This window comes from Furipterus horrens, unplaced genomic scaffold (genome assembly GCF_987537825.1).
Source record: "Furipterus horrens unplaced genomic scaffold, mFurHor1.1.pri manual_scaffold_3, whole genome shotgun sequence".
Taxonomy (NCBI): domain Eukaryota; kingdom Metazoa; phylum Chordata; class Mammalia; order Chiroptera; family Furipteridae; genus Furipterus; species Furipterus horrens.
Window position 1 is genome coordinate 6,240,159 of NW_028327173.1, and position 15,442 is coordinate 6,255,600.

The 15,442-nt window shown below is 53.5% G+C and overlaps 1 long non-coding RNA gene across 1 annotated transcript; it reads right to left on the reverse strand.

Annotated features, from left to right (window-relative positions):
- Window positions 1-1,048: 1,048 nt before the first annotated feature.
- On the reverse strand, window positions 1,049-14,809 carry LOC150014168 (uncharacterized). The gene is made up of 3 exons (XR_016509904.1): window positions 14,746-14,809; window positions 10,170-10,350; window positions 1,049-1,309 (listed from the first exon to the last, which is right to left on the reverse strand). It is a non-coding gene; the product is annotated as an uncharacterized LOC150014168 (long non-coding RNA).
- Window positions 14,810-15,442: the final 633 nt, after the last annotated feature.

Genomic DNA, 15,442 nt, shown 5'->3' on the forward strand with positions numbered 1-15,442 from the left:
CTCCCACCCAGGAGTTGCCAGGGTAGCACAGTGGTTTTGCCACATTTTCTACTCTCTGGCCTTTGGCTAGGTATCCACAGTGGGGAAATACCTGGCTCTGGGGAACTGTACCCCAACAGAGGAGGCTGCACTTGCAGGAGGAGAAGTGGGGTCCACTAAGGACTCTGTTGAGGGCACCTGTCTAGCCCCTGCCTCCAGGTGGGCTGCAAGTGACCCAGCACCTCTCCCCTTTCTAAGTGTCCAGGGAGGACACCCCCACTCCCCAGACTGTGAGCTTTCTGAGGGCAAGTCTGCGCCTTTATCTCGGAAGCCAGGGGGCCAAGCCCAGTGCCTGGCACCCAGGAGGTTGACAGGTGAACACATACACTTACATCTATCTGTTTGTATACTTGGGAAAGCCTTGAAAGTAATCCAGCTCACTTGCCTTGTCAGTTTTCTTAAAAAAAAAAAAAAAAAAAAAAAAAACTTTTTTTTTTTTTTTTATCCTCACCGAAGGACACTCCTTCATTGCTTTTTAGAGACAGAGAAGACGGGGGAGAGAGAGAGACATTGATCAATCAGTTGCCCTGACCAGGAATCAAACTCTCAAACTTTCTGTCTACTTCCATCTGCTCCAACCAACTGAGCCACACCAGCCAGGGCAGTTTTTTTGAATTCTAACCGTCTGCAGTGCTGGAAAGCGAGACCTCATCGTACACCAGTGTTCACCAAGTGGCTCTGTGCCAAGCACCCCGCTAAGCACTGACATTATTTTATTAGACTCTCGCAACAACTGTATGAGCTGGTCGCTGGTAAGAAGATACCCATTACACAGATGGGGAAACCAAGACACAAGAAATAACTTTCCCGAGGCTGAGGTGGGCTGTCTGATGCCACAGCTTCACCCCCAAGACCAGCTACATGGTTGGGGGAGGGGCGACAAAAGCCTCCCTCTCCAACTCACCCCAGTGCAACCAGCATTCTTTACCTTTACTCGAGTTTCATAAAGAGATGAAACCCGAAGGTGAGTGCGCTGGGAGAGGAGGAGGGAGGACGCAGAGCTGATCTGTAAATTTACCTGTAAATTTTATTTTAACCTGATAACAGACGAAAGAACCAAAGGCGTACCAGGACCAGCCACCAGCTTGCGTACACAGTACGCACTCAATAAACATTGGCCAAGAATCACTACTTTTAAATGAAAACATTACAGATGCTGTGCTTGTTTTCCGTTTTCCTAAGTGGCTCCTCGTTTGGAGGGTCTCCTTGGGCGAGGCCCGTGTTTGGGGGGTTCGCTGGACCCAGGATCATGGTCGGTACTCTGTAGGCGCTGAGTGAAAACAGAAAAACAAATGCTTGAGATGAGTGATTATGGTGATTACTGGGCAAGTTGTAATTAAAAATAAAAAAAGCTGAGTGCTTCTCTTTTATTTACGACTTGTCCTGGGAAGGCAGAAGAGGAGAGGGGCTTTTTCCCCAAATGCTGAGCTGGGCTCCTGAATCCCATTCGAGTCGATCAACGTGACCAGTCCTTCCTCCCCCCAAATTCCTTCATTCTTTTTTGCAAAGTACATGGTTATTTGTTTTTGACAATACACATAACGCGTGTTTACTGTAGAAAATTCAGAAAACACGGGTCAACAGGAAGGAGAAAATTTAAATCATGTGTAATACCACTGCCTGTGCATAATCACTGTTGACTTTGGTATATGTTTCCTGCCCGTGTAGATTTTCTGTTTGTTTGGTTTTTTGCTCTGCTTTGTTTTATAAAATCAGAATCACACAGAACCTAACTTTTTTTCCCCACCTGTCACGTATACGTAGCATGAACATTTTCTCACATCATTAAATATTCTACAACCTGATTTTTAATGGCTATATTACAGTTGGGTCATAATTTACTTAACCAGTCCTCATTACTGAAAATGTTGGACGTCAGACTCCTTTCCAATTCTCTTCATTATTGTAAATAACTCGAATGAATATCCTTGTCCATAAATAACCATGCATGTTCCTTAAAGTGGAATTGTTGAGTCAAAGAGTGTGCATACACTTTACTCCCAATGCCAGACACACCCCTCCCAGAAGGCTGTCTGTACTGTGTTTGTCCTCCCACCCAGAGCCCGTCTCTCCATGGCTCTCCAATCTTTGGTGTTCTCCTCCCCCCCCCCCTCTCGATTTTTCAACCCCTGTTCATTTAATGGGTGAAAGAGTCTGTGATTCTAGTAATGAATCCTTATTAGAACTGTGCTGGCCACAAGCAGGGGCCTGTCTCAAGGTTTGAGAGGCCTTGTTCAGACCCACAACCCCGGGCAGAGACGGGAAGGGCAGACGCCTGGGAGCCGGGAGCTGGGGCTGGAAGCAGCCCTTTCTCAGGTTCTTGGGGCTTCCAGAATCTCTCCCTGAGCCCAGGCTTCTTGGGCATCTGCTCAATTCTTAGGGGTGGAGGGGTGGGGTTTATCTGAGTCTTTCAGCCTCAACAGAGATGAGCTCCAGATTCCTCCTGCCTCTCCACCCACACCTTCCAGAAACCTCTCTAGACAGAAGAGCCGTAGGGATTTCGATGCCGTAAATACTACCTGTTTTCCGAGCTCAGGATCCATACTTCGCACGTGTTCTCATTCCCCCCCATCTGAGCTCTCACTCCACACCAGTCAGGGGACAGGCTGTTTGACTCTGCGGCGCAACCTTTTCCTTTTCTTGTTTGTGCTCATTAATTTACTTTTGGGGCATTTATGTTTATGCCTGCCTGGTAACGAGAATAATTGCAGGTGACTAATTTTTTCCTTTTAGAAAACTTCCCTAGTCCCAGGGTCTCTGATGTCTGTGGCCTCTCCCAGCTTTAATCTCCTCTTAATCATCTAACTTTAAAAACAAACAAACAAACAAACAAAAAAAAACAGCTTTAAGTTTCTGGGGGAAATAAAGGTAATTCGCACAGCCTGCCAACAGTTCAGGAAAAACAGAGAAATACAGATGTAAATATAATGCAGAACATAAAAAAAATACCCACAATCTGAGAGCCATGTATTGGGGGCGAACTGCACTTAAAAATTCAAAGAATGAATTGCAATGAAACCCCCCAGGCACACTTTTTGGAGCCCACCCGCAGTCTGCCTACGCTGTTGGAGGACGTGTGGGTAGGCGCGCCTTTCATGCCAAGGGGTGAGCTGTGTGATCTCATCTGCATGGGAGAGTGTGTGTGTACATACACGAGAGACCACGTGTCCCTTGAAAGGACGGTTTGGGTCTATGTGGGGACGGCTGGGCTCTGTTTGCACACTGGAAGATTACGCTCAGGCTGCCAACAGACACCTGAATGCAGAGAAATACAGCCAGGTGAGGGGCAGGACTGACTGCTGACATCAGCTCTCTTGAAAAGATCCATGGGCGACACCTACCCCCTCCGGGCCTGCCAGGGAGGGGCAGGCCTGGCACCAGGGCCCTGTGGGACAAGGGAAACTGAGTGATGGGGAAGTCAAAGGGGCCACCTGTCCAAGCAAAAGCCACACTCCCGTGGCCCTGTGGTTCCTGCCACAGACCGTGTGGGCCCCTGTCCCAACTCCGTCCGTTCCTCCTTCCTCCCTACCTCTCCGAGATCTGGAATCAGCCCAGACCTCCGAGAGCAGGAACAACACCGACCAGCATGGCTGTGCTGCTTTCTGGCCTACAATGCAGTCCCGTCTGTGGGCTGGTGTGGCCAGGACATGGGCCAAAGGCACTCGCTGGCAGACTCCGGAAGTAGCCATGCTTCCTCCCGACGGGCACCTGCGCAGGTGCCGGCCACCGCCCACGGCGCAGTGTCTCACAGAGGGTGGGGCTGGCTGGGGAGGCAGGAAAGGGCTGTTTTGCTGATGAGGTGCCCTCATGTCACACGGGTAGGAGTGCCAGGTAGCTGAATGTGGGTGGGGCCGGGCTGCCCCGCTGTGCCAACCTGGCCCGGATGTGAGTGACAGCCCTGCCTGCCTCCCTGGCCTCACCTCTCAACACTCTCCCTGTCAGGCATTCACACAGCCTCTGCTCCAGCTGAGCTGCTCAGCGATCCCCTCCTACCCTCCTAGGTCTCGCCTCCAGGCCTTTGTCCAGGCGGTACCCTCTGCCCTGAAGGCCTCATCTCCCTTCTTCACTCGTCTTTCTCTCACTCACCCATTGAGACCAAAGCAGGAGTATCCTCCTCCAGGGAGCCTTCCCTGATGTCCCTCTGCCCAAAACTAGGTTAGATGCCTCCAATGGCCCCCCAGAGCACTTATCACCCTGTACTATAATTATTTTCTCCCAGCAGACTACGCATGTGTACAACTTTTAAATCTAGGTTTAAATAATTGGTATATTGGAACATGGATTTCTGTACTGGGTCACATGGGTACAAATCCCAGCTCTGCAACTTTTCGCAGTGTGACCTTAAGCAAGTTCCTGACCTCCCTCAGCCTCAGGGTTCCCATCTGTCAAATGGCACCAAAATCAGTGTCTGCCTCATAGCATTGTCAGAAGAATTAATTGAGATGATTCATGCAAATACTCGGCCTGAATTCACAAATAATAGCTGTTGTTATTATTCTTTCTAGCATCCAGGAGAATGCTTGGAAACTGTCAGGCAAATGGGCAATGTCTCTGTCTCTGTGTTTGATGTACATGTGGGTGTGGATGCATGGCATGTACCAGGGCCTGATGGTGTAGGGGGCAAAGCAGTACAGGCGAGCGAGCAAGTCCTGCATAGATGTGTGTCCACTCTGAAGGGTAATGGGATCGTTATTTATGGTCATGACTTAAAAGAGAGAGAGAGAGAGAGAAAGACAAACCAGTGTTCAGTAATGACAAAGTAATTACCTTTTTATTATTTTTTCAATAGGATTCAGAGGGAGTATGGGCCTTGACCATGGCCAGAACATCCAGCCTGGCTTTGAGATGATCCCGACACTTTGAGCTACCCTGCATTGCAAGTGTCTGACCTGGAAAGAGGCTGGGAGAACCGAACGGTGCTCCTAGGCATGGCAGGGGTCAGGCACAGAGGGACAGGGCAGCCCAGGCTGTGGGACAGGAGCTGCAGAGGCTGAGTTCTCCCAGCTCTGACTGAGCTGTTCCCACAGAAGGGGCCAGACCCAGAGCCTACAACATTTAACAGAGAACATTTCAGAGTGGGACACTGAGGCCCGCAGAGAGGAAGCCACTTACTCTCCCGTGACCTCGCCACAAATTAGTGGCAGAGTGGGAGCAGAGCCCAGGACCTCCGACCCCAGGCCAGTGCTCTTTACCACCACGTGACTCACGTGAAAATGGGGGTGTGCCTGGCCCTAGAGCTTTGGCCTCAAATTTCTACTTGGAAGGGATCTGATTTACTAGAAGGTGATCTTTTCCAGAGCCCTTCAGAGGATTGCTGGAGACATCATTTCAAAGCACCAGGACCCCAGATGTTCACTAGACTATGCTGTGATTGTCATTATCTTGTCATAGCTAATGGCAAGCGAGGGAACCAAGTCAGCTTTAGCTTCTTATTTGTTCATCCATCCACCCATCCACCCATCCATCCATCTATCCATTCAATCATTCACCCACCATCCAAACTTCACCCATCCACCTGCCCACCCGCCCATCCGCCCATCTGCCCATCCCTATATCAGACAAATATCTGGTGTGTGCCCCATGTGCCAGGCCCTTGAAGGCCTGAAGATGCTGAGATATGTAAAACAAAACAGCAGAACAGCCAGTGAAGAAAATCCCGGGACATAGAAGGCTTCTCAGAGACACCTACAGATAAGTGCCTCAAGCCCCTGGAGCTCTCGGTCCAGCTCTGTCCCTAGCTTGTCGTGAGGTCTTAGATCTATGTCCCCTCCATTCTCTCTTTGCTGGTTTCTTCCTCTGTCAATTGAGAGGCTGGACTGACTGGGGGAGCAGGTGAACACTAGACAGAGAGGATTTCCTGGACGGGCAGCCTTCTGAGTAGGAGATTGTGAAGCTCCGTGGGGACAGGGGACAGGGGACAGGAGTTCCCTTGGCTTATAAGGAAAGGATGAGGACCAGAGATTCTGGGAGAATAAGGAAAAAGAAACGAAGGGTGGGGAATCTCTCCCACTCTTGGGATCTTCGAACTCTTGCTCTGTTTTTCTCCACCTGCCTGTGTGTGCCCTAGAGCTGGGTCTCTTTTTTCTAGTAACCGGCAAGGCCCCTGTCCCTTTGTCCTTTCTTGCCACCTCCCAGCCCCTGCCTCCCTGCGACTGTGATAACCCGCACGTAACACTCTGCCCTCCAGAATTTATTTTAAGGCCTCGGTTTGTTTATTTATTTTATTTAGCGATTTCTCGGGGCTTTGTGGGGAGGAAAATTCGAATGGGGTGATTATGAAATACTATTTCACCTCGCTGTTCATTCACAACAAACAAAGAGGAATGATTGGTGATTAAAAATGCATTCTCTCTGCTTGTTTTCTTTTGTTTTACCATTATGGAAATATTATAAATACTGAATACTAATCTGGACCTGTGAGGACCTCGCAGACCTCCCGGAAACCAAGGCTTCTGCTCTTTTTTCTCTGGGGCCATTTCACTGTCTTCTCAGGCCCCAGACTACAGCTCACACCCTCCCATGAGAGTTTCAGGCCAGGAGGCTCTGCCACTCCGTCACCACTGGGCAGGGACAGGAGCCTCCCCGTTCCCTTGTCCTGGTTCCCTACTTTGGCAGAACTAGTCAAGGAGAGCAGAGCCGTGAACACCAAGAGCACCTGATTAGTCCAACAATTGTAGTTTTATGTCTAGAGTCAGGCTGCCTGAGCCCCACTCCCTGCTCCACCGCTTCCTGGCTGTGTGACCTTGGGCATGTTACTTGATCTCTCTGAGCCTCCAATTAGTCCTCTGTAAAACAGCGGTGAAAATGCTGCCCACCTCATAGGGTTGCTCTGAGGGTGGAGTGGGATCACATCTTATCACAGGGCCTGGCAGACAGGAGTTTGCCATAATTGTGGGCTCCTATATTGATCAACAGCCTCTGTGCCCGGTCCTATTCCGGGTCCCAGTGTCCCCCTTTGGGAGGTGAGAGAGCTACGCTGGCTGCCATCTAAGTTGATCCCAGCTCTGGTGGGCGAGGCTTCGGCCTCCAGGGTGGGGTGCAGGGGTGGGGGGAGGATATCCTGACCCACCTTGACTTTCTCAAGACCTTGCTGTCTTCCCTGAAATGTAGCCCGTACCTGCTCAGGAGTTCTAATCACAGCTGGCGTCCTTAGGTCTCTTTTTGAGCCATAAACCTGGCACTTTCCCATGTATTTCAATCACAAACAAATAAATAAAAGAGTCAAAAGGCCCGATCCAGTCCAAAGTGTCACATCAAGTCCAGATAAACAGCGAGCACAGAGGTGTCCGCCTCCCTTTCAGCTTTCGCTTTATTTAACCAAATTAACTGCTCTCCTTGTCCCCTGTGTGTGAGTGTCTCTCCCTCTGTCATATAAAATACAATCACGCTTGCTTGCTACATGTTTCAGATACTTTATCATTAACATCAATTCCAGCCAAATTAGGAGTTTCTCCCAACATAATTGCCCTTCCCATTATCCAGCACTTTATTTTTTCAAAGCACTTTTCGACCATTAATTAGTTAACCCTTAGGACACCCCAGAGCAGGCACTCAATGTCACCCTCCCTGTCTCCCAGCTGCGGGTGGGGAGGGACCGGCTAGTTTGTTAGAAGCCATCCTGGACGTGGGGGCTGGGAGCTAGGGTTGGACCTTGGAAGTTCTCCCTCCAGCCTCTGACCTTCCATCTCAGCCAGCCAGGTCCAGGTCCGGACTACAGCTGACTTTAATCGGATCTGAATTGGCAAGGTGGGAAAAGGGGTCTCCAGCACTTCATGTCCCCTCGCTTCTGATTCTCTCTAAGGCTCACCAAAGGAAGGAGGGAGGAGAAGGAACAGCTGGAGCGGGGGTACCACCTTTTTTGCCGCAACACCTGAATGAGAACTAGACACCCATGAGACAGAGGGGACAGGCAGGTAGGTATCCTGTCTGTGGCCCAAACTGTTTATTTGTTCCTGCCACCAACATGCACCCACAAGTGCCTCAAAGGTACCAAGTCCTAGACTCCTCTCCCCCGGAATGTCCAGGAAGCTGAGTGCCCTTGGCTCATGGCTATGGTTGCTACAGCCAGGGTGAGGGAGGACTTGGGGAGGGTTTGGAAAATTGGGTGTCTTGGGCACCCAGTCCAGAAGTGCCTGTGGCTACCAACAGGGGCCCAGCTCCCTCCCTAATTCTGCCAAGACTTTGTCCTTTCCTAGACAGATGCAGCCATGGGCTGGATGGGTCCCTTGCTAGCTGGGCACGTGAAAACTTTGGAGCGGGTGTTGTGGGAAGATTCAGGGGGACCCATCTGGGGGAAACAAAACGACTTATTTCTTGGACAGGGTTCTAGCTTGTCAAGATGAACCCTGCTTGCGGCTGCTAGGGCGACCCTGTCGGACCCCCCAATCTTTTACGTTTACGGCCTCTCCATAACCCTAACTTCTTTAATAATATTTTTTTTTTCTCTTAAAATACATGAGCTGGCTCCCACGGGGACATTGCCGGGAACCTTCAAAGAGGGTTCTCGAACTGCTCCTTCACGCAGAGCCCGGGAGTCTCCCGAGCTTTTCATCCCCAGGGTTCGCCTTTTCTCCGTTGGCCCCGAGGGCAGGACCGCGCGCTAAGGTTGCCTTGCAGGTAGAACACCAGCTGCCAGACTGGGCACCGTCGCCTGCCCTCCCCCCACCTTCTCCATGCTCCCACCTGTAGAATGAGACCGCAGGGAGCTTTTTCAAGCCAAAGAATAGAATCCGGAGCAGCAGACTGCACACGGACCTGTCATTCTCCGCAGCCAGACACCTTGGGCTCTGAACCTCCCCTCTGCCACTACTGACCAGCGGTCTGACCTTGGACAAGGTGACCTCCGGAAGCCTCGGTTTTTCGACTGTCAGGTGGAGCTATTGCAAAGGGCCCAGTGAGATAAACCACAGGGCGGTCTTAGCTAGCACAGGGCCTGCCTGGCCCGTGGTGGGTGCCCGTGGTCGTGAACTATCATTTTGGTCAAGGTACAGGCTGTGGGTGTCATGGGCTTTATTGTGACCTTCATTCATTGAACGCCTTGCCTTCATTTTCTCTCCATCTCCTCTCTTTCAGGCTCTGCATCTGAATATGTACCCAAGGCAATGCGGTCAGACAGCACCTGAGGTCTCAGGCTCTTCATTTCCCGGGGCAGGACGGGCGTATAAAGGGGGCAAGATCTAGTCGGCTCCAAGACCCTGAGCTGCTGTCCCAGATGCGTTACCTTCCACACGGCCCCCGCACTTCCAGCCCAGCCCCACTGCCAGTCACCATAAGCACCATGAGGTGGGATGATGTCCGTTCCATCCAGGCTTGCATCCCTGGTTCCCATCAAGTGCCTGGCATGTAGCAACAGCTCCGTAGATGCCAGCAACCACCCAAATGGTAATAGGGAGAAGCTCAAGACTGACACAAGCCAAGGGCAACCCTGGCCCCACTGCCCCTGCCTTTGTAGCTTCTGTAAAAAGGAAGATCCTACGCATTCCCCCCAAATCAACGATTTTTCTGTAAGCGCCCACTCATGTGTTCGTTTATTCACTCAACAAACGTTTACTGAGTGCCAAGAGCAGCTGACCTGGGTTTGAATCTCGGCTCTGTCCCTTAGCAGCTGGGAGGACTCAAGCAAGTGACGTGGCCACGCTGAGTCTGGGCTGGCTTGTCTGTGGGAGGGAGCATGAGTGCCCAGCTCGCCGGTCTGGAAGGGATGCCCAGCGCTTAGCTCAGTGCCTGGCACATGGCAGGCCCTGCGGAACTGGGACTTTTTTTCTTACGGGCAAAACTGAGTGTTGGGAGCAGGAGGGAGCGGCTGAATTTGAGTCTACCTGTGGTCCTGTAAGACCACCGGCCAATTTTGGTTCCTAAATAACACAATCCCTGAAGTTTTATGACATGTTATCTGTTTACAGGGCACTCACGGGGAGACGCTGTCTTCTGCAGGATTGCTGTCTTCGTGTCACATGACGAAAACCAAAGCTCAGAGAGGTTGTGTGAGTTTTCTTCAGGTCATGGAGCAGAGCCATGCGGCCAACCTAAGAACCTCAGACTCAGTTTCTAGCACCTTCCTCTCCCCCTCCCCTACTCTGCCTTATACCCTGACTCCCACTCCACAACCTTTGATGGTCCCTTTTACTTACACAGTGGTGGCCTGAGACCTTCTCCAGCACCTTGATAGTCCACCGGTGCTCTGTAGGGCTGAGATGGTTCCACACAGGCCCACCATCACGGAGGGGGTTATGCTAGAGATTCCGCCAATGCCATTTTGTGATGGCACAGTGGAACCTGTGCATCCTTGGGACCCAGCGTTTCCGGGGGATGCTGAGGGAGAAGGAACAAGTCAGAAGTGTTAGGGGAGAAAGATCAGATTTGGCCTTACCTGCCCTGGGGATCCCCCCACCCACTCACCCAACAAGGACCCATGGAGTCTCGACACTCAAGTGTCAAGTGCAGCTGACCTGAGTTTGAATGTTGGCTTAATCACTTACCCATGTCCCTGAGTCCCGGCACCGAGAGGAGGAGCCCTCCCAAGTGGTCCCAGCAGCCCTGCCCGCAGCCTGGCACCACCCTAGCCACCAAGGAACACAGCCACTTTCTAGGTGGGTCCTGAGCAATGCTGGGCCCAGAGCGATGGAGGTAGTGCCATCCTGCCTGCCCTGAAGCCCCCAGCCCAGCTCTGCTGGGGCCGCGGTCCCCCTTCTCCCACCAGCAGCCAGTGTTGGGTGGGGCTCAGCCTGTGGCGGGCCTTGGGCCTTGGGCTTTGACTTACAGTGTCTCATCTGAGCCTCACAGGTAGTCTGTCACCATCGTGAAGTCCCAGATGGTCAGACCAAGGCTTAGAGAGGCTGAAAGTCTTCCTCACCTCTGCGGCCCCAGCCCCCAGGCCTGTGTCCAGTGGCTACGTAGCAGAAACTCGAGAAATGTTTTTTGGATAATTAAAACCATGATCAAGAGGGTGACCAAATGACAGCTAATAGCTCCTACAGATGGGGGGCCTCCCATGTGCTGGGCATGTTCTACGGGATGGCTATGAGTTTGTTTAATCTCTGCAGCAGTTCTAAGGGTACCGTCACATCTCCCTACATGCAACCAAGACTCGGGAGATTAAGTGGCTCCCTCGGGGGCACCCAGGCAGGTCGCAGGCAGTGCAGCTGGGAGTCAGACCCAGATGATCTGACTGGCTGCAGAGCCTGCGTTCATACTCTATGCCATGGTGGGTAAGTGACTGGAAAAAGGACAGATGAGGGTCTCAGAGTCCGGGAGCTCTGATCCCAAGGGTCTCTGCTGCACCAATGTTTTTAGCCACGAATCCAAGCCAGAAAGACTGTTTCCTCCAAGTCCTGACCGCTCTCCCCGACACATGCCCACCGTCACCTACACAGGGAATTAAGACTCAAATCCTCGTTTGACACGATGCAGAAGGATGCTAAGTACTTAAGCGCTAATTAATTAGTGAGCTGTACCCGCTGCCACAGCTGCTGGAGGGAACCTCAGACAGACCCCCAGAGGCAGCGCCAACGCCCGCCCTGCCATGGAAGCCAAGGCACCAGCCAAGCGCGGGGACAGGGAAGAGGGGACAGGGAGAGGGGACAAGACGGGCAGCCCAGGCCCAGCCTCCGGTGAGAAGGGGGTCCACACCAGCTCTGACACTGCCTTCCAGACCTCGGAAGCCTGTGGGGGCTGGAGTTCTGGGATCTGCCCCAGCCAGGGCTCTCACGTGATGAGGAAGCCTGGGTTTGTCTGACTTTGCAACGGGCCCTCCAGGGAAGGCAAGAATCCAGGGGCCACACTGCACACACCCCCAATATCTGGGGCAATTTCTGGGGCTCTCTTAGATAATATGAAAGCATTTTCCCCCAGATAAGCTGAAATGTGTCTTTTAGAGCCTGGGCTGAGGTGCAACCAGCCCTCCCAACGCTGATAGGAGGGACACCCTAAAGCCAGCCTCACTGAGGGAACCTCAGCTTGGGGCTGAGCTCTCTCCACCTCTCCTGACCTTGGCTTTACCATGTGTGGGCTGGCCAAGGTCAGTCTCCCAGAAAGGGCAGAATGGTCATCGAAAGCTGGGGCTTTGAAACCCTACTCTGACTTCCTGCTCAGCCACTTCCCAGCAGCCTGGCCTCATGCAAGTCAGTTTCTGAGCCTCAGTTTTCTCAGCTGAAAAATGGGTCTCACGTCTCTCCACAGCCTGTCGGGGGGATGAGTGAGGTGATACCCATAATGCACTGTGGGGGGGGGTGCTGGGCCCAGCTCACAGTGTTCACTCCCTGAATGTTGTGGGTGTCGTAGGTGTTAGCAGCAGAGGCTATGGCATCTTCCCCCTGGACTCCTGAGTCCGTAGGGTGACCGACCCATCATCCTGGGTCACTCTGACTATCCCAGTTTCAGCACTGAAAGTCCCACCCCAGGAAACCCCACAGTCCAGAGCCAACTGGAATAGTCCTCAGACTCCATGTTGTCCTAAAGAGGACGGGGTGGGGGGTGGGGGGCGTGAGGGGCCCTCCCATGGTTGGGCAGAACTGCTTCTACCAAGTCATGAACCCCTGAAGTCCAGGCCCTGAAGCCCCCTCCCCAGAGGCGTGGGACTTGAGAAGGGCCAACAGCAGCAGCTGGCGTCCTGGGCAGAATCTGGGGGTGGCAGCGCCCCAGGCCCTGGCGCTGACACTCTGATAATATCCCCAGCCTGCCTGCGTCAGCGGAGGGGCCCGCCTCCTGCAATATTTGCTTAACAATCAGCCCAGAAACAGCATTGTTCAAGACAAAAATGAAAACCATTAGGCTGGGGCTTGTTTTTCTTTGCTGTCCAAATTCCTCTGGGCTCTTGGGAGGGGAGATGCTATCTTGGCGCCCGCCACCTCAAGGAGGGCAGAGGCAGGAATTGGGACACCCAGGTGCTGTTCCCCACCTGTGCCCCAGGACCTCGGGGGCAGGTCCTCAGCCTCCCCAGGTGCTCTAAAGGGGGGCAGCTTCACCCTGAGAGCCGAGGAAGGCAGGAGAATATTTGCTGAATTGAAATAGCTATCACCTTGTGCGCTCTCCTGGAAGCCTCACAGCCACCCCGGAAGGCAGTCTCGCCCCCATTTTACAGATGAGGAAGTTGAGGCTCAGGGCGCTCCCTGGAGCCAACATCGTCACCGGAGCCCATCCAGGGACGTGATAGAGGGAGTTGCCACTTGGCCCCCCAGCAGAGCCCGGGTTTTCCCAGAGTTGGGCCCTCCCTCCCAGCGTGTTTGCTCATTAAATACCTTTATCAAGGGCTGAGGAAGTGGCCCAGGGAATGAGAGGAGGAGGCCTTTCCCCTTTTTCCAGAACTCTGGGGCCCTCAGAGAGGAGGGCTGCCCATGGCACCCAGCGCCCACCGTCCCCTAGCCCCAGCCCTTGCCCCAGCCCCGAGGAGGTCTTCCAGGTCCCTGCCACCCCCCACCCAGCAATGGGGACAGCCCCAGGGCTCTAGCCCTTTCCCCCACCTCGCACAGGACAGGGAGGGCGGGAGGCGGGCTGGCTCACCTGCCAATGCTCGCAGCTTGGCATGCAAATGGGCGTGGGGCACAGACTGAATGTGCCCAGGGGGGAGCTGAGTGCGGGAGACGCCGCACAGAGGCCCGGGAAGGCCACGGTGGCTGCAGGGCAGGTGCTCCCAAAGGTCCCTCTGTGTCCTGGCCCTGGAAACGTATCACCTCTAGTGTCTTCTCAGCAAGCCACTCATCCTGACCCCTGTGTTAGGGGAAGGCAGGGAGAGAAACTGAGGCTCAGATAGGCAGATGCGCAGGCTCAGGTCCAGTTAATGAAGGTGATGGAACCCAGACCTGCCCGACTGCTAACGCAGCATCACCTGTGTCCGCCCCGCGGCGTTAAGAGATGGCTCTGGGGTCAGGCCTCTCAGATTGAAACCCTGACTCTCACTCACAGCTGTGGCACGAGGTCCCTCACTGGGCTGTGCCTCTGTTTCTTCATCTGTGAGCTGGGGCAACAACACAGTCCCCTCGCAGCGTTATCACCTGGGCTCAGCAACATAGTGCTTGACAGAGGGCGGCCATTGCTGTCACCACCTGTAGTTGGAGTAATAGCATTATTACTTTATGACTTAGGCAGCCTCTTTGAAACCAGCATGCTGGCAGGAGTCCCCCAGGGCCAGGGGCACAGTGGGCTTGAGACCCCGTGTTACACTTGAGACTGGTCCTCCAGCGGTCCCTACCCCAAATCCTCAGAAGGACTATTTCATCCTTAGCCCCCAGGTCTGGAATTCTAAATGCCCTGGTCTTGCCAGGACCATCAAGACTGTCTGCCAGTGGCCTGAGCAGGGACCTCCTGATGGACCCCTGCCCTCACAGGCACCCACCGCCCTTCCCAGCTCCAGGCCTGGGGCCTGGCTTCCCACCCCAGCTCATTGGGCAAGGCTCTCCCCACTCTGGGCTCTGGGCTCCCATTTGGAAACATAAGACAAGATGGAACAAGTCCCAAGAGCCCCCAGAGGCTAAGACCTGGGAGCTCAGACTCTCTGAGCTGAAGGAGAAGCAGTAAATTGGGCCACCCTCAGGCTCCCCTGGCTTTCTGCAGCCACCTCCTAATGGGGCACCAGCCCCACACCAGTCCTGCCCACCTGCTGTCCCCGCAGCCGCAGACCAGAGCCACCACCCCCCTGTCAAAGCCCCTTAGGGGCTCCCAGAGCCTGTAGGATCTGGTCCAGACTCCTTCACGTGATTCACAAAGTCCCACCTGGTGTGGCCCTGCCACCTGCTCCTCTTTTCTTCGGCCCTCCCTGCTCCAACATACTGGCCTTCTTCTCTATCCAAAAGTGCCACATGCTCCTGGCCCTGGCCTTTGCTCATAGTATGACATTCCCAGAATGCTTCACCCGCCTGCTTCCTGCTCCTACCCCTCCATCGTCAGGTCTCAAATGAGACAGCACTTCCCTGGCCACCCACCTTCATCTTGGTCACATGTCCCTCCTCTAAGCTCCCAGAGACCCCTGCTTTTCCTGAGCCTAAGCCCACCTTGTCCTTGTCCCCAGGCGCTTAGAGTCCAGGAAAGGACATGGAGTAAACCCACAGACACTGGCTCATTCATTCATTCATTCAATTCATTCTTCATTCAACAAGTATTTATTAAGCACCTGCTATAAGCCTGCTGCCAGGGCTCAGCCTGGGTTGCTTGCATCGCTGGGAACTAGAGTCCTGGGGACCTGAGGGGCATGGTTGATCAAGGGCTCATGCGATTTAGAAAAGTGCTATGGGACTGTTAAAGTGATCTGCCCTGCCCACGCCTCCCGCCGCCCCCAAGCCTGAGAGCACCCACAAGGCTGGGACCAGGTGTCAATCATTTTCTCCCTACCCCGCGGAGCACAGCCCAGGGCTTGGCACGCAGGGGCTGAAGAGAACTGGAGGGTGATGCAGTGTCCGCAACAGGGCTTTGT